The sequence below is a fragment of the Squalius cephalus genome (genome assembly GCF_949319135.1).
Source record: "Squalius cephalus genome assembly, chromosome: 1".
In the NCBI taxonomy this organism is placed as follows: domain Eukaryota; kingdom Metazoa; phylum Chordata; class Actinopteri; order Cypriniformes; family Leuciscidae; genus Squalius; species Squalius cephalus.
Genome location: NC_137122.1, coordinates 3,293,052 through 3,308,713, shown reverse-complemented (window position 1 = coordinate 3,308,713; position 15,662 = coordinate 3,293,052). Strand labels below are relative to the sequence as shown.

The 15,662-nt window shown below is 40.2% G+C and overlaps 1 long non-coding RNA gene across 1 annotated transcript in view; it reads right to left on the bottom strand.

The window, feature by feature from the left end:
• Positions 1 to 15,662, bottom strand: part of LOC307156695 — a 343,191-nt gene that overhangs the window by 150,220 nt on the left and 177,309 nt on the right. The window lies entirely within an intron of this gene.

The window sequence follows — 15,662 nt, the reverse complement described above, 5'->3', positions numbered from 1 at the left end:
ATTGTAATATAGGATAGTAAGTGTGAGTATTAATGGGTCGAGTGTTGATGAAATATATGCGTTTTCAGCCGTTTCTTGAAGATGGCTAAAGCCTCATGAGCTCAGGTTGAGTTCGGCAGGTCGTTCCTCCAGCAGGAACAGTCCAGGTGAAGGTCTGGGAAAGTGATTCTGTGTCTCTTTGAGATGATGCACCACAAGACACCGTTCACTTGCAGAACACAAGCTTCTGGAGACACATCGGTCTGGAGTAGTGAGTTTAGGTGTAGAGGAGCAGAGCCAGTGGTTGTTCTGTAGGAAAACATCAGGGCCTTGAATCTGGTGCAAGCGGCTGTTGGAAACCAGTCCAGGTTTATGAGGAGAGGAGTGACGTGTGTCTCTTCAGCTCGATAAACACACTCTTGCTGCAGCATCTGGATCAGTAGCAGAGGTTTGACAGTGATGCTGGAAGGAGAGAGCACTACAATAGTCCAGTCTGGAGAGAACAAGAGCTTGGGCAAGGAGTTTTGAAGCTCCAATAGGAAGGGCCTGATCCACCTAATGTTGTATAAGGCTAATCTACAGTTCTAGCACTGTGATCTGTGAAGTTCAACTGATCATCAATAGCTGAATGGAGAAGTTGTGATGAAGTGTTGGGTTGGCCGACACCATGAGCAGTTCTGTCTCAGCAAGGTTTAGTTGAAGGTCCTTCATCCAGCAAGAAATGTCTGTTAGGCGAGCAGTGAAAGGAAGAAGAAATTAGATTTCTGATTGGCTACAGCAGTCAGATGACATCACAGGTGCCCTGATAGGCTGTAAAACATCATCAGCTCTTTTGTCTTCAGAAAGCTGTTTGTCTGTAAAAGTGTCAGACAGATGGGTGGTTGGGTTAAAAAGTGCATCACGTCATGGAAATGCTCCATTACGCCTGATGATGTGTGATCTGTTTTGGAGCAAAGCACGCTGGGTTAACTCTCGAGGGTTTGGCTGTACTCAATGCGATCGATTCACAGTGAAGAAGCTCCGCTCCCGCCTGGCTCTCTTTAAGAGGGATGGGAGCAAAGCATTTGCACATAGCGGTCCAGTCCCACTGCTTTGTTTATGAGGCTCACAGGTGGAGCTGGCGGAGGAGTTTGAGTCGGATCTCTGCCTTTATCAAAACTCAGCCGCTAGCTCCTCATGCCCAAACCAGAAGCATCGGCAGGCCCGTCCGATCCGGCAGAGAGCATGTTGTTGGCCTGGTCTATCTCTGAGGAGAGTTGAGACGATGTTTTAAGTAAGCCTGTCTCCTCCCTCTCTCCAGGAGTTGGACATGATGACCCTTGCCATGGCCGGTGGAAAAGAGGAATCTCCTCCAGATAGATTAGAGGAGTGATTCCTTGCCAGGCATGTGTGGCAGTGGGCCCGGCTGGAGGCGATTCCTGTTGCACACCAAGGCGATGTTGCAAGCCGACTAAATGAAGGACCTCATCAAGGCGAGGGAGTGTCTCCAGATGCAGCCCTGGAGCTCCGGCGCTCCACAGACCTCCTGAAGTCCTGAGCCATCGGCCGCTCTCTTCCTGCAATAGTTGCCATTGAGTGGCATCTGTGGGTAAACCTTTTGGGCTCAAGGAGGAATAAAAGTCTTCTGGGCTTTCAATGACACCATTGAGACAGTGGTCCAAAAGTTCAGGGAGGCGAAAGTTAAATCAGTGGTGCTTGAGAAATACATCCCAGATCTATCTTCCAGAACATCTGTAGTGTTGATAAAGGAGGCTGGATCTGATCTTTGTTCCTCAGAGTGAACAGCACATTATAATCCATGTGTAGAAACACTCCCTGAGACAGATGAATCTCTTCTTTAGAGACGCTCATGTAGCGTGTGCATATACTTTCTGTTTGACCAAACTGGAACTGATGCTAATAATTTCTTTTAAAATACTTTTTCATAATTCAGGAGTCATGGATAGTGGATAACTTTTAAGTAACAAAACAATTTTATCACTAATAATGTAATGATTGTATTTGTAGAATTTAACGGCATGCAGGAAACTGCTAAAATAAGAAAGTGAAACTAACAGAAATGCTCTCGTGTGCAAAAGAATATCTTTGTGTTCAGAGTAGATGTGTGTTGAGCCAGTGCGGTTCACAATATGCACTTCTCAGACATGTTTCACACACATGTAAAGACACTTAACTGTGGTATAGTGTCAATAAATATCAACTCTAGCATGATTTACACACTCAGATTATCAGGAGTATGACAGCGCCAACATGTGTATTACATGGTTCATGATACTTTAACATACACACATGTAGCGCCCTCTCCCTTAGATTTAAGCGGGAGGGGTCCTGGGTTAGTTTATTATTAGATCTCTCTAAGTAGCCTCTGAATATTATTAACTTCATTTCAGTAAACCCATATCTCAATATTGGTGTGCTTATGAACAGACTAAAATTACCACAAAGTCTTGTAAGTGAAATAGAAACTTTAAGTACTTTAAAAAAAAAATAGTGAAATTCGAATAGCAGTTGAAAATAAAATAAAAGTCAAGACCACAGACACATACACTGTCAAGAGTTCAGGTGAGAGAACAGACAAAACTGTTGAGATTAATTTTGACTCTGGCTTCATACATGCTGTCATTGTGAAATAGTTCTGATCTAAGCCATTCAGTTCCTAAAAGTGACTTCCAACATGGGCCATAATGGGCTAAAATAGACTGTTTTTTGTGAAACAGTGCAGGCTAGAAAATGAGGACAGTTTTACTCTTTTAGATCATTCTCATTAAATCATCTATTCTCTTAAGCTGCTAATTACCTGTCAGCTTGCAGTAATTATGAGACTGCAGTCAGTTTTGCAGAAACAAAGGAGATAATGATCAGGGATGGGAACTGTAAAAAATATATATTTTGGGTTCCATTAATGATTATTTTAGTTCAGTTTAATTTTAAGAAAGGAATATTTGGCAAAATTCCATTGCCAAATGATGAGAATTTTTATAATAAATAGATTTCTCTTTACAGCGAGGTGTCAGTGGGCTGTGCTCTAAGTGTGACATTACATGATTTCCGTAGTGTTTTCATAGCTGTGATCTCACTGTTGAGGTCTGGAAACATGTTACTGCTGAGTGAGAGAACTCACAGTTTGACCACAGTAGAGCCGTGATCATCTCTGAACCCAGTTGATGACTTTAAAGACGGCCCTTCTGCTGGTTCTGGCATCGGTCCAGAGAGTTGCCGATCTGTCTTATCTGCTCTTTCAGTGGACGCATCGTGCCTCGAGTTTGGGCCTAATCTCCAGTCATCCTACCACCTGCCCTCTAGACCCCATCCCCTCACACCTTCTACAAGCCGTCTCTCCCACACTTCTACCAGCACTCACACACATCATCAACTTATCCCTCCATACTGGCATTTCCCCTACAGCATTCAAGCTGGCTCGGGTAACTCCACTGCTGAAAAAAAAACACATTAAACAGAGAGTATAGAGAGAGAGAGAGAGAGAGAGAGAGAGAGAGAGAGAGAGAGAGAGATTTTTTTTTTGATTTTTAGAAAAAACTTTATTTAACAAGTTACATTAAATCATCTATACAAACAGCTTCAAATTAATAACATATCAAAAATGAGTTCACCTTCAATTACAGCACAGATGATATTATTATAACACCATTGCAATTTAAAAGACTCTATGTCATTCATTACTTTATAGTACTTGTATTCAACACCAACCCTAGCTTTTAAGAAAGCTTTAAAAAGAAGTACAACATCTTGACCATGTCTATTCTCCATTCTATTTCTCCTTGTGATGTAAATTGCAAGTTTAGCTTGTCCAACGATAAAATTAATTAACTGCCATTTTATTCTCTGTTTTTGACCATATCTCGATCCCAAAATAAACACATTAAATGTGAAGTTTTCCTGAAATCTTAAAAACAGATCCCTCAGTAAAACAAAAAGCATTTCCAATCGAATACATTCTGTAAAACAATGAAAAACGGTTTCTCTGACTCCACAAAAAACACATTTGTCAACAACATCCGCATTTATAACAGAAACAAAAGCATTAATAGCTATAGCCCCATGCAATATACGCCACTGCAAATCCCCAGTTTGCTTGTTCAATGGTGGTTTGTATAACACCCTCCAAACTGGTTTATCTTCTTGTAACCCAAACTTTTCTCGCCACACATTGTCTTTCTTCTCATTTAATGCCACTTTATTTAAGATTTTAACAAAGCATCTATACAACAATTTTCCTGCAACCAAATCCAACTCCAAATCATGCAACCCTTTTAAATCCAACAGAATACCAGACATACCCTTTAACTCTGGTGAAATAACAATTTTCGGAAAGGGATCTCTCATATTTGGAACCAAGCTTCCATTACCAAAATTTTTCAACATGATTAATTCTTCCTCTGTTAATCTTCCTTTCCACATTTTTAAAATTGCCTCAGTTTGACGGGAAGACCTCTGGCCTAATGCTGTGACCAAAGCAGATACATCACTTAAGTCAGGTCCTACAACATCAATTAAATCTTTTAATTTTACCATACCAGAGTCACATAGCCTTAGTGCAAGACCTGGAAAACACTCATTTGATAAGTCAAAGCGAGCTCCTTTGACCAATGGCTCCTCTAACAACCAAAATAAAGAATCTGTCTTTCCATTCCTGGTAAAATGAAAATGTCCCCACAATTTAAAAAGTCCACGGTAGAAAGAAGGTAAATCCTTTAAGTTCAGCTGTTTATGATCCATAAGTATCAGAGTTCTGTCAAGTCCAAGTCTATCAGTCTTCTGTAGGATAATCTGGGCAGCTTTTCTCCATACCAGATCTTCAGGACCAGTTAATAGTCTCTGGATGAATTGCAAGCGAAAAGTTGCCAGTCTACTTGGAAGATGCACCATTCCTTGGCCGCCTTCTTCCACAGGCAGAAAAAGTACACTTTGAGGAACCCAATGGAGCCGATCCCAAAAAAAATTAACAAACATTACTTGCAACCTGGAAAGCAAGCCAGGAGGAGGGTCCACACATGAAAGTCTATGCCACAACGATGAGGCTGTCAAATTGTTAATTATTAAAACCCTTCCTCTAAAGGATAGTTGTGGATGTATCCACTTCCATTTCTTTAATCTACCCTCTATTTTTTCAACCACCCCAACCCAATTTTTTCCTTGCGTGACAGTATCCCCGATAAAGACTCCCAGGTATTTAATCCCTCCTTTTTTCCAAATTAACCCACCAGGTAATAATGGTGGACCTTTCTCCCATTTCCCAACAACCAAAGCATCACTTTTACTCCAGTTTATTTTGGCAGCAGATATACTTCCAAACTCTTCAACAATTTTCACCAAAGTATTTATGTCATTCTGTCCATTAACCATAATCATTACATCATCAGCATAAGCTGATATCTGATGCTGCAAATTGTTATGAGGTAATACTAAACCTTCTATTTTAGAACGTAACTTATTTAACAATGGTTCAATTGCTAAAGAGTACAGCATTCCAGAAAGTGCACATCCCTGTCTAATGCCTCTATTAACTTTAAAAGGGGCGCTCAAACCACCATTGATTTTTAGCATACTTTCAATATCTCTGTACAGCACTTTAATTACTCCAATAAAACCTGGGCCAAAACCAAAAGCATTGAGAGTTTTCCAAAGGTACTGGTGCTCAACTCGATCAAACGCTTTCTCTTGATCAATGGAAATGAGTCCTATATTGATACCCAAAAGGCCAGCAACTTCCATTGCGTCCCGAACAAGAAAGATATTATCTAAAATAGACCTACTAGGCACACAGTACGTTTGGTCAGGGTGTATGACCTGCCCCATCACCTCTCTCAATCTGTTGGCCAGAGTCTTAGAGAAGACTTTCAAATCAGAGCACAATAAGCTCACTGGTCTCCAGTTCTTAATTTCTTGCAAATCGCCTTTCTTTGGTAGAAGAGTAATCACAGCTCTCCTACAACTCAGAGGTAGAGAACCCTCATTGAGAACAGCCAAGAAATCCTCACCCATCACCTCCCAAAAGGCTTTGTAAAACTCAACTGGAAGACCATCGATACCAGGCGCTTTTCCGCCCTCCATGTTCTGCACTGCACTCCAAAGCTCTTGCTCACACAAAGGCCTCTCAAGCACTGCCTTTGACTTCTCTGGAAGCTTTGGTAGACCCTCATAAAAGCTAGCAGACATTTCTTCATCTTCCTCATATTCACTCCCATACAGTTCATTATAGAACCTCACAGCCCGCTGTCTTATTTCAGACGGGGCTGTCAGCTCTTGCCCATTTTCTGAACGTAGTGAGTGAATATATCGACTCTGGCCATTTTTTCGTTCTAAATTAAAAAAGAATTTGGACGGGGCATCCATTTGCATGAGATTTTGATAACGTGACCTGACCAAAGCTCCCTTTGCCCTCGTGCCTAGCAGGTCCGCAATACATAACTTTCTGGACTTCAGGGCATCAATACCACTCTGCTCTTCAGTGACCTCTATTAATGACTGTAACTCCACAATTTCGGCTTCAAGTTTTTCCATTTTTTGTGCTATATTTTTAGAGACACCGAAAGTATACTGTTGACATAACAATCTAATTTCAACTTTCCCATAATCCCACCACTGGCGCAAGTTTGCAAAACACTCTTTTTTAAATTTAAATTCTTTCCAAAAAAAGACAAAAACCTCTTTAAACTTTAAATCACTCAAAAGAGAAACATTAAAATGCCAATAGGCACTCTTTGACCTAATATTTGCTATAAAGAATTTACATGTAACAATAGCATGATCAGAGAAACCAGATGGACTAATTACACAACTTTTCATAATATTAAAATGGTGTTTAAAACAGTATAATCTATCTAATCTGGCCAAAGAAATTAAATTCTCTCGAGTATGTGTCCACGTATATTGTTTATCATTTTTATTCAAACGCCTCCATACATCACACAATTTATGAGTCTCAATCAATGTTCGTATAGCACGCCCTGAGGCTTCATGAGGTTCAGCATGATTTCGATCTAATACATAATTCTCTGTACAGTTGAAATCACCACCTAAAAACAAATATTCATCTGAATTACAGTTCTGCAAAACTCCATTGAGATCATTAAAAAAACAAACTCTCTCAGCGCCATTAGTGGGAGCATACACATTGATAAACACAACATTGAATTTTTCAAATTGTGCCCGTATAGCAATAAGTCTACCAGGAATTTCTTGTTTCACCTCAAAAGAGGCACGAGTAAAATGCTTAGCAAATAAAACAGCCACCCCTCCTCTAGTAGAACTCATATGAGAGCACAACACCACTCCTTCCCACTCTTTTCTCCAATCAACTTCATTTAAACCATCACTGTGTGTCTCCTGAATAAACACAACATCTATTTGCTTTTGTTTTATTAATTCAAATAACAGTGCTCTTTTATACGGATCTCGTGCCCCATTCATATTAAGAGTGCCTACTCTCACCACACTCATTAAAAAATTAAATGAGAGAAGGACTTGGATTAAGACAAGCTTCAGTATGTAGGAGCAAAAAAAACTATATCGTTTCAAACCCATCTTCTGCTTGAAGTTCTGATCTCAACTTTGCAACAATTTTCTTTAGTCTATACATTTCTTGAACAGTAAACTGTTCTTCACCCTCACCTCGCATTAACATCCCCACAGAATCAACAAACATTTTCCGGTCTGGGAAAAAATCTGTAACCTGAACATTTTTCATGTTTTTTGTTTTTTGTAAAAAATACCTAACTTTTCCAAAAGAATAAGCACTACGCCTACTCCTTTTATCCAAAGTATCACTATCAGAATCTTCAGCAGTACTGCATTCAACATCCTTATGTGCATCAACTTTTACTTCTGGCAATTGTTTTGACTTTGCATCCCCTTTTTTCGTTTTATTCCTTTTCCTCTTAACAGAGGGTGTCTTAAAAATTGCACCATCACTCACATACTCCTCACTAACCCCATCTTCCATCACCATATCAACTGTTTTGTCAATAACATTTGGTGTTTCCCCCTCTACCATTCCTGAACCTCCCACCCCTGCATCACTCGTTCCAGCCTCGGCTGTATCCCTCACAGCTTCAGCTTGTTCGAGCTCAACTGTTCTGACAGCATCATTCTCCACAGCCACTACGTTAGTCACTGCATTTACACCAGTATCCTCAGTTTGTCTCGGACACAAACTCCTAATGTGCCCCTCCCCTCCACATTTAAAACACTTCATCGTCTCAGAACTTGCAAACACAACATAATCAAAGCCATCGGATCTAAATTTAAATGCCACATTTATTTCCTCAATTTCGCTTTTTAGTACCATGTAAACTTGCCGTCTGAATGAGACTACATGTTTAAGTAAAGGGGATTTACAGCCCAACGGAACTTTTCTCATTTGTGACACAATCTTTCCATGCCTGGACAACTCTGTGATCAGCAACTCATCTTTTATAAACGGGGGAACATTGGACAAAATTATCTTTTTTGCCGGTTGAACTAAAGGCATTACTGGAGTAAAAGTCTCCTGTATGACAATTCCGTTTTGCACCACGCTGTTCACTTTCTCAATGTTATCTAAAAAAATCACCACCGCACTATTCATACGAGACGCTGACATTATGCTGTCGTGACCGACAACATTCCCAACCGCCAAACTACACTCTTCCACTGAACAAATCATTGCAGGTGCAATCTTGATGCCATGCCTGCGTGAAAGCCGATCATAACTGAGGCGTTCAGAGGACGCCATCGCCAACCAGCACCCGCTGGAAGACTGCGCTCCTCAGTTTACCTCAAAACCTGCTACCCTCTGACTTAATCACACAAAATAATATATTCAAAAAAATGTTGTTTGAAACCACAAACAACAAAAAACAGGAAGAAAAAGAGGGAAAAAACTCACTCTCACCGTAGAACTCTCACTCACACGCTTCCACTCACTCCCGCATGCGCACACACACAGAGAGAGAGAGAGAGAGAGAGAGAGAGAGTGGAGAGAGAGAGAGAGAGAGAGAGAGAGAGAGAGAGAGAGAGAGAGAGAGAGAGAGAGAGAGAGAGAGTATGGAGGACACACTTTGAAAATCTGTACAAAACAACTGAAACAAATCCTGCTCGAAATGAATTAAAAACCAAATCAGAAATCCTGAAAGAAAAAATTAAAGACAATCAGAACCCCCTAGATTTCCCAATCACTGTAGATGAGCTTACAGATAGACTACATGCTTTAAAACCCAACAAGGCATTGATGGAATATTAAACGAAATGATCAAATACACCAACGACAAATTCAAAACCGCAATAATCAAATTATTCAACATAGTTTTGAGTGTAGGATATTTCCCCGACACCTGGAACCAAGGCCTGATTACACCGATCTTTAAACAAGGAGACAAATATGAGCCAAACAACTACAGAGGCATATGTGTCAATAGCAACCTGGGGAAAATATTCTGTTCGATTATTAATGTAAGATTGCAAACCTTTCTCAAAGCCCACACAATTCTGGACAAAAGTCAAATTGGTTTTCTGCCCAAACACAGAACATTTGACCACATCTACACCCTCCACACCATCATCGATAAACATGTTTACCAGAATAAATCCAAAGTCTTTGCATGCTTTATTGACTTTGAGAGAGAGAGAGAGAGTGTAGAGAGAGAGAGAGAGAGAGAGAGAGAGAAACAAAACATCAAGATAACAACTTTTTTTTCTCTCAAGGAGAGCTACACTTTAGTCTAACTGGAAAGTAAGGCTTTAACAAAGAAATGGTCCCTTAAACCATTGGCTTCAATGACCCCTATATGTCCCTATAAGATCTTTCTCAAACACAAAACCAGTCCCGATTTCATTTCTGGAAGCCGGGATAATGAGCAAGCACTGTTATTGCATTCAGATATCAAATACAGACATTAGAGAATACATGAAAAGAACATTTCAGTAATCACACTGGTAACTTCTATAACAAAGTAAAATCTCCAGAGAAGTCATTCAACTCATTTGATATTTAGAAGTAAAAATATTGATTAATACCTTGATTATAATCATTCATTACATATACATTGAAGCAGCAGTGGATTCCAATCCACCCCATTCAATCTCCTCTTTAGAGACACTCATGTAGTGTGTGCAAATACTTTTTGATTTAACAAGCTGGAGCTGATGTTAATAATTACTTAAGAATACTTTAAAAACTGTTTTATAATTCAGGAGTCATGGGACTTCAGTAGCAAATACATTTGTATCACTAATAATGTAATGATTTTATTTCTAGATTTTAATGGCATCCAGAAAATGAAGAAGGGAGACTAACAGCAGAAATACTCTCATGTGCAAAATATATCCTTCAGAGCTAATATCCATCGTTCAGAGCAGGTGTGTGTTGAGCCAGTGCGGTTCACAATATGCACTTCTCAGACATGTTTCACACACACGTTACACAACCCTTCACTGTGGGATTGTGTAACTATACAGTAACTCTAGCAGGGTTCAGATGTTCAGATGAGAGGAAGTTACACAACCACAGGAGGGGCTGATGAAAACTCGATACTAGATAATTTAGAGTCTTGTAATTATTTGCCATTACTATTTAAGTTTTATATCAAAAGTCATTAGTTTAGACACTTAACATCCATAATGGGAAAACGTCACATCCATAACAGTGGTTTTCCCTACATAATGTAAAATGAGTTTCAAAAACACACTTATTGTGTTCAAGCAAGTCTTTTTCATGCTACATCGGCAGTTTGTTTAATAATTCACAGAGTTGATTGAATTTTAACAACGCGTGTGTGTTTGTGTGTGTGTGTCTGTGCATGTGGATTTGTATGTGTGTGTTTGTGTGTGTGTGTCTGTGCGTGTGGATGTCATGTGTGTGCATGCTTGCGTTTGTTTGTATTCCTGCATGTGTGTGTGTGACAGTATCATCCTAAACCAGCAACCCTTCGCTCAACAGCACCATCTACAGGCCGATGAGTGTACAGTCACTAAATGTGCACATAAATGAATTTATTTTATACCCCCCCATGGATGAAATTCTACTTAGCATACCCCCAGAGGATGTCAAGTTAATCATACACATGAAATATGGTGCAGTTCTGAACATCTCAACTGAAGATAGGGGCGATTAAAGCAGGATAATATTGCATTTTAATTTTTTATGGGAAGGGGCGCAAATCACAAATGAGTGATTATGGGCTAGATTGATGTGGGCCCTTAAGAGCAACATACCATAAAAATGTCTTTATCCTCGGTGCCACGGTTCAGGTAGTTATTTAGGAAAAACTGCATTTTTTGGGTTTGGGGGGGCCCAGCGCAGAAGGGAGTGGCCCCCGGGGACCAAACGAAATTTTTCCGTAAAAGTCTAGTGGGGCTACATGCCCACCAAATTTCATGTTCCCCGGTGTTTCGGTGTCCCTGGTATCGTTGACGAAAAATTCAGTTGATGACTGACTAGAAGCACGTGAAGAGACGACTCGACGCCTGATAAGAGATGACTCGACGCTGGCTATATGTTTATGCCCTAAAAAAAAAAACCTTTGACAATCCCTATATGACCGCTTTCGCTAGCTATGCTAGCGGCGGTCATAATAATAAGTCCTACAGCAACTGTGTCATTCAAATGTTTTGTTCATTGGGATGTCATTGAAAGGTTTATTTGTATATTTAATAAGCATATTTGTCATTAGCAAGAAGGCAGGCCAAATGTCAGTGTATTGCACAATACAAGGACAATAAAGACTTTCTGTTCATCATTTTTACTCACCTTCTAAATACAATGTTTAATAATGTTTTAAATTGTCCAGTAATTTCAGCAACTGGACTCGTTTCCATCCTTTCTGGCCTCTTCTGCACTTGAAGTCATTGCTTTCATCTGATTCAGCGACTGTCGATCTGCATTTCTGTTTGCTTTACTCTGCTTACATTTTGGTAAAATGGATGGAGTGCGTTGTGTTTGGAGCTCCGTCGAATTAATTCATAAACCTTGATTTTCGTCTTTACACTCTTTTACAAACGAACATTTTTCATTTTTATAGCGTGTGAACATATCTGGAATACTATTCTCTTTAAAAAACAATCGGATCGCTTTGATATCACTACTTATATCCAACCTTCCGAACTTCCGCTTCTAGCCTTAGCCCGCTAGCATTGCACGCGTGGTCGCGCCTATCTACACCCGTATCACTGAAAGCTATAATTCGCCATTGTAGCACATCTGCTATAATGGCGAATATAACGGATGTGTGTCTAACGTTACCTTTGAGTGCAGGTGAGGACACCTTCGAGCTGCATTCTGTGCAGTTAGAGCTGGAATCCGTGGAGAAGCAGATCCGCGACCTACTAGAGAGACAGGCCGAGCTGCGAGATCGGCAATCCGCTCTTGAAACATCACGCGCCGATGTTCACAAGTCAGTGGTTAGTAACCTTTTGACTCCGACCTCGTCTACTCCATGTGTTTCTCTGCACAGGACCCGAGCACCCAGGACGCGATCATCCCTGGTTTCGTTCACTCCGGCACCGACACAACACCATGGACCCTGGGTGATTCCACAGCGGAAGACGCGGGCCAGGACCAGAGCAAGGACCTCTCCGCCCCTCCCGGTCTTCGAGATCTCCACCCGGAACCGCTTCTCCCCTCTACGCGACACGGAATGCGACGCTGTGATCATCGGCAGTTCCATCATCCGGCATGTCCACGCTACCTCAGGTAGAGGTAAGGTGCGCACTCACTGCTTTCCTGGTGCTCGTGTTCTCGATGTGGCTGTGCAGGTTCCCGAGATCCTGAACAGTGATAAGCGCGTCGGAGCTGTCGTGTTGCACACGGGAACGAACGACATCAGGTCGCGGCAGACGGAGGTTTTGAAGAAGGACTACAGGAGCCTGATCGAGACGGTACGCAGCACATCGCCTGAAACAACGATCATCGTGTCTGGACCGCTTCCCACGTACCGACTAGGACAAGAAAGGTTCAGTAGATTATTTGTGCGTTTTTTTTATTAACATACACGTCGATAACACAAATGATGCGTTAGGGGCTGCGTTTACAGTTTTATTAAACTCATTTGGGGTCAAGCAAAACGTCACTGGTCCCACTCATCGTCTTAATCATACGCTGGATTTAATTATATCACATGGAACAAATCCAACCGATATAGATATTATACCACAAAGTGATGAAGTCACTGATCATTACACACTTGCATACTACATACTGCTGAAATTTGTCACGTTACGCCGCGTTATCGACCAGGCAGAACAATCCTTCCAACCACTATAGATAGATTCTCAAATAGCTTACCTGATCTATCTCAGCTGCTCAGTGAACCCAAACAAACAGATGAACTAGAGGAAATGACTAGCACTATGAGCACCATTTTCTCTAGTACATTAAACATTGTTGCACCAATTAGATTAAGGTTAGAGAGAAAACTAAAGCACCATGGTATAACAATACTACGCATGCTATCAAGAGAGAAACTCGTAATTTAGAGCGTAAATGGAAACAAACAAATTTAGAGGTCTTTAGAATCGCGTGGAAAGACAGTATGTCACGTTATAAAAAGGCCCTAAGAGCAGCCAGGGCTGAGCATCTCCGCAAACTAATAGAAAATAACCAAAATAATCCAAGGTTTTTATTTAACTCCGTGGCTAGACTAACAAATAAACAGACGTCACCTGAGCAAAATATCCCGTTACAGTTTAGTAGTAATGATTTCATGAATTTCTTCACTGAGAAAATAGAAAGCATCAGAAACACAATTGTAAATGTACAGTCTTTAATGGTGTCTTATGATTCAGCCTCAATTATCACCCCGCAAGAACAATTACAGTGCTTTACAACTATAGGACAGGAAGAGCTAAATAAACTTATCATTGCATCTAAACCAACAACATGTATATTAGATCCAATACCAACTAAACTATTGAAAGAAGTGTTACCTGTAGTGGAAGAGCCTCTCCTCAATATTATTAACTCGTCTTTATCTTTAGGTCATGTTCCAAGAATATTCAAGTTGGCAGTTATAAAACCGCTTATTAAGAAACCACAATTAGATCATAATAATCTAGCAAATTACAGACCCATTTCAAATCTACCTTTTATGTCTAAAATACTAGAAAAAGTTGTGTCCGCCCAACTAGGCTCTTTCTTACAAGAAAATGACATCTATGAAAAGTTTCAGTCTGGATTCAGGCCGCATCATAGCACAGAAACTGCGCTCGTTAAAATCACAAATGATTTACTTTTAGCTTCTGACCAAGGCTGTATCTCAATACTAGTTTTACTTGATCTTAGTGCTGCGTTCGACACTATAGATCACACAATACTCTTAGATCGACTACAAAACTACACTGGTGTTCATGGACAGGCATTAAGCTGGTTTAGATCGTACTTATCAGACCGCTACCATTTTGTCTATTTAAATGGGGAAAAATCGAAGATTACGTCAGTAAACTATGGAGTGCCGCAAGGATCTGTGTTAGGCCCTCTATTATTCTCAATATATATGCTGCCACTTGGAAATATTATAAGAAAACATGGAATTAATTTCCACTGTTATGCTGATGACACTCAATTATATATTTCATCACGACCAGATGAAAACAATAAATTATCTATAGTGTGTCTAATAGTGTGTTAAAGATATAAAATACTGGATGACGTGTAATTTTCTGCTATTAAATTCAGATAAAACGGAGGTATTACTTATTGGTCAAGAAAATTGCCCACAAAACCTCTTACAATACAACTTTACTTTAGAAGGATGTCCTGTTACTTTATCCACTACAGTAAAAGACCTGGGTGTTATATTAGACCGTAACCTGTCTTTCGAAAATCATATTTCATATGTTACAAGAACAGCATTTTTCCACCTTAGAAACATTGCTAAGCTACGTAACATGCTATCTGTTTCTGATGCAGAAAAGTTAGTTCATGCATTCATGACCTCGAGACTAGATTACTGTAATGCTTTATTAGCCGGTTGTCCTGCAACCTCAATAAACAAGCTACAGTTAGTCCAAAATGTCGCAGCTAGAGTTCTTACTAGGTCAAATAAATATGATCATATAACACCTATTCTATCATCTCTACATTGGTTATCTATAAAGTTCCGTATCAATTACAAAGTATTACTAATTACCTATAAAGCCCTAAATGGTTTAGCTCCTGGGTATTTAACGGAACTTCTATCGCCCTACAATCCATTGCGCTCTTTAAGATCACTAAATTCAAGGCTTCTGGTCATTCCTAGGATATCCAAGTCCACTAAAGGAGGTAGGGCTTTTTCACATTTAGCTCCTAAACTCTGGAATGGCCTTCCTGATATTGTTCGAGGCTCAGACTCGCTGTCCCAGTTTAAAACTAGATTAAAGACGCATTTCTTTAGCCAAGCATTCACATAATACTTACCTTTTATACTACCGTTGAATCAGATTGAATGCATTATTGTTATGAACAGCAGCTACGCTAATTATTTCCCATCTGCTTTTCTGTTGTTATCTCGGGACGCTAGTCCCGAGGTAAATACAGATTGTCAGCTTAAGTATGTATCCAGCCTCCCATGGAAACTACAGATGCCCCAACACCCATGCAGAGATGACTAGAAGCACGTGAAGAGACGACTCGACGCCTGATAAGAGATGACTCGACGCTGGCTATATGTTTATGCCCTAAATTAATGCATGTTTAACTAACTGTATTT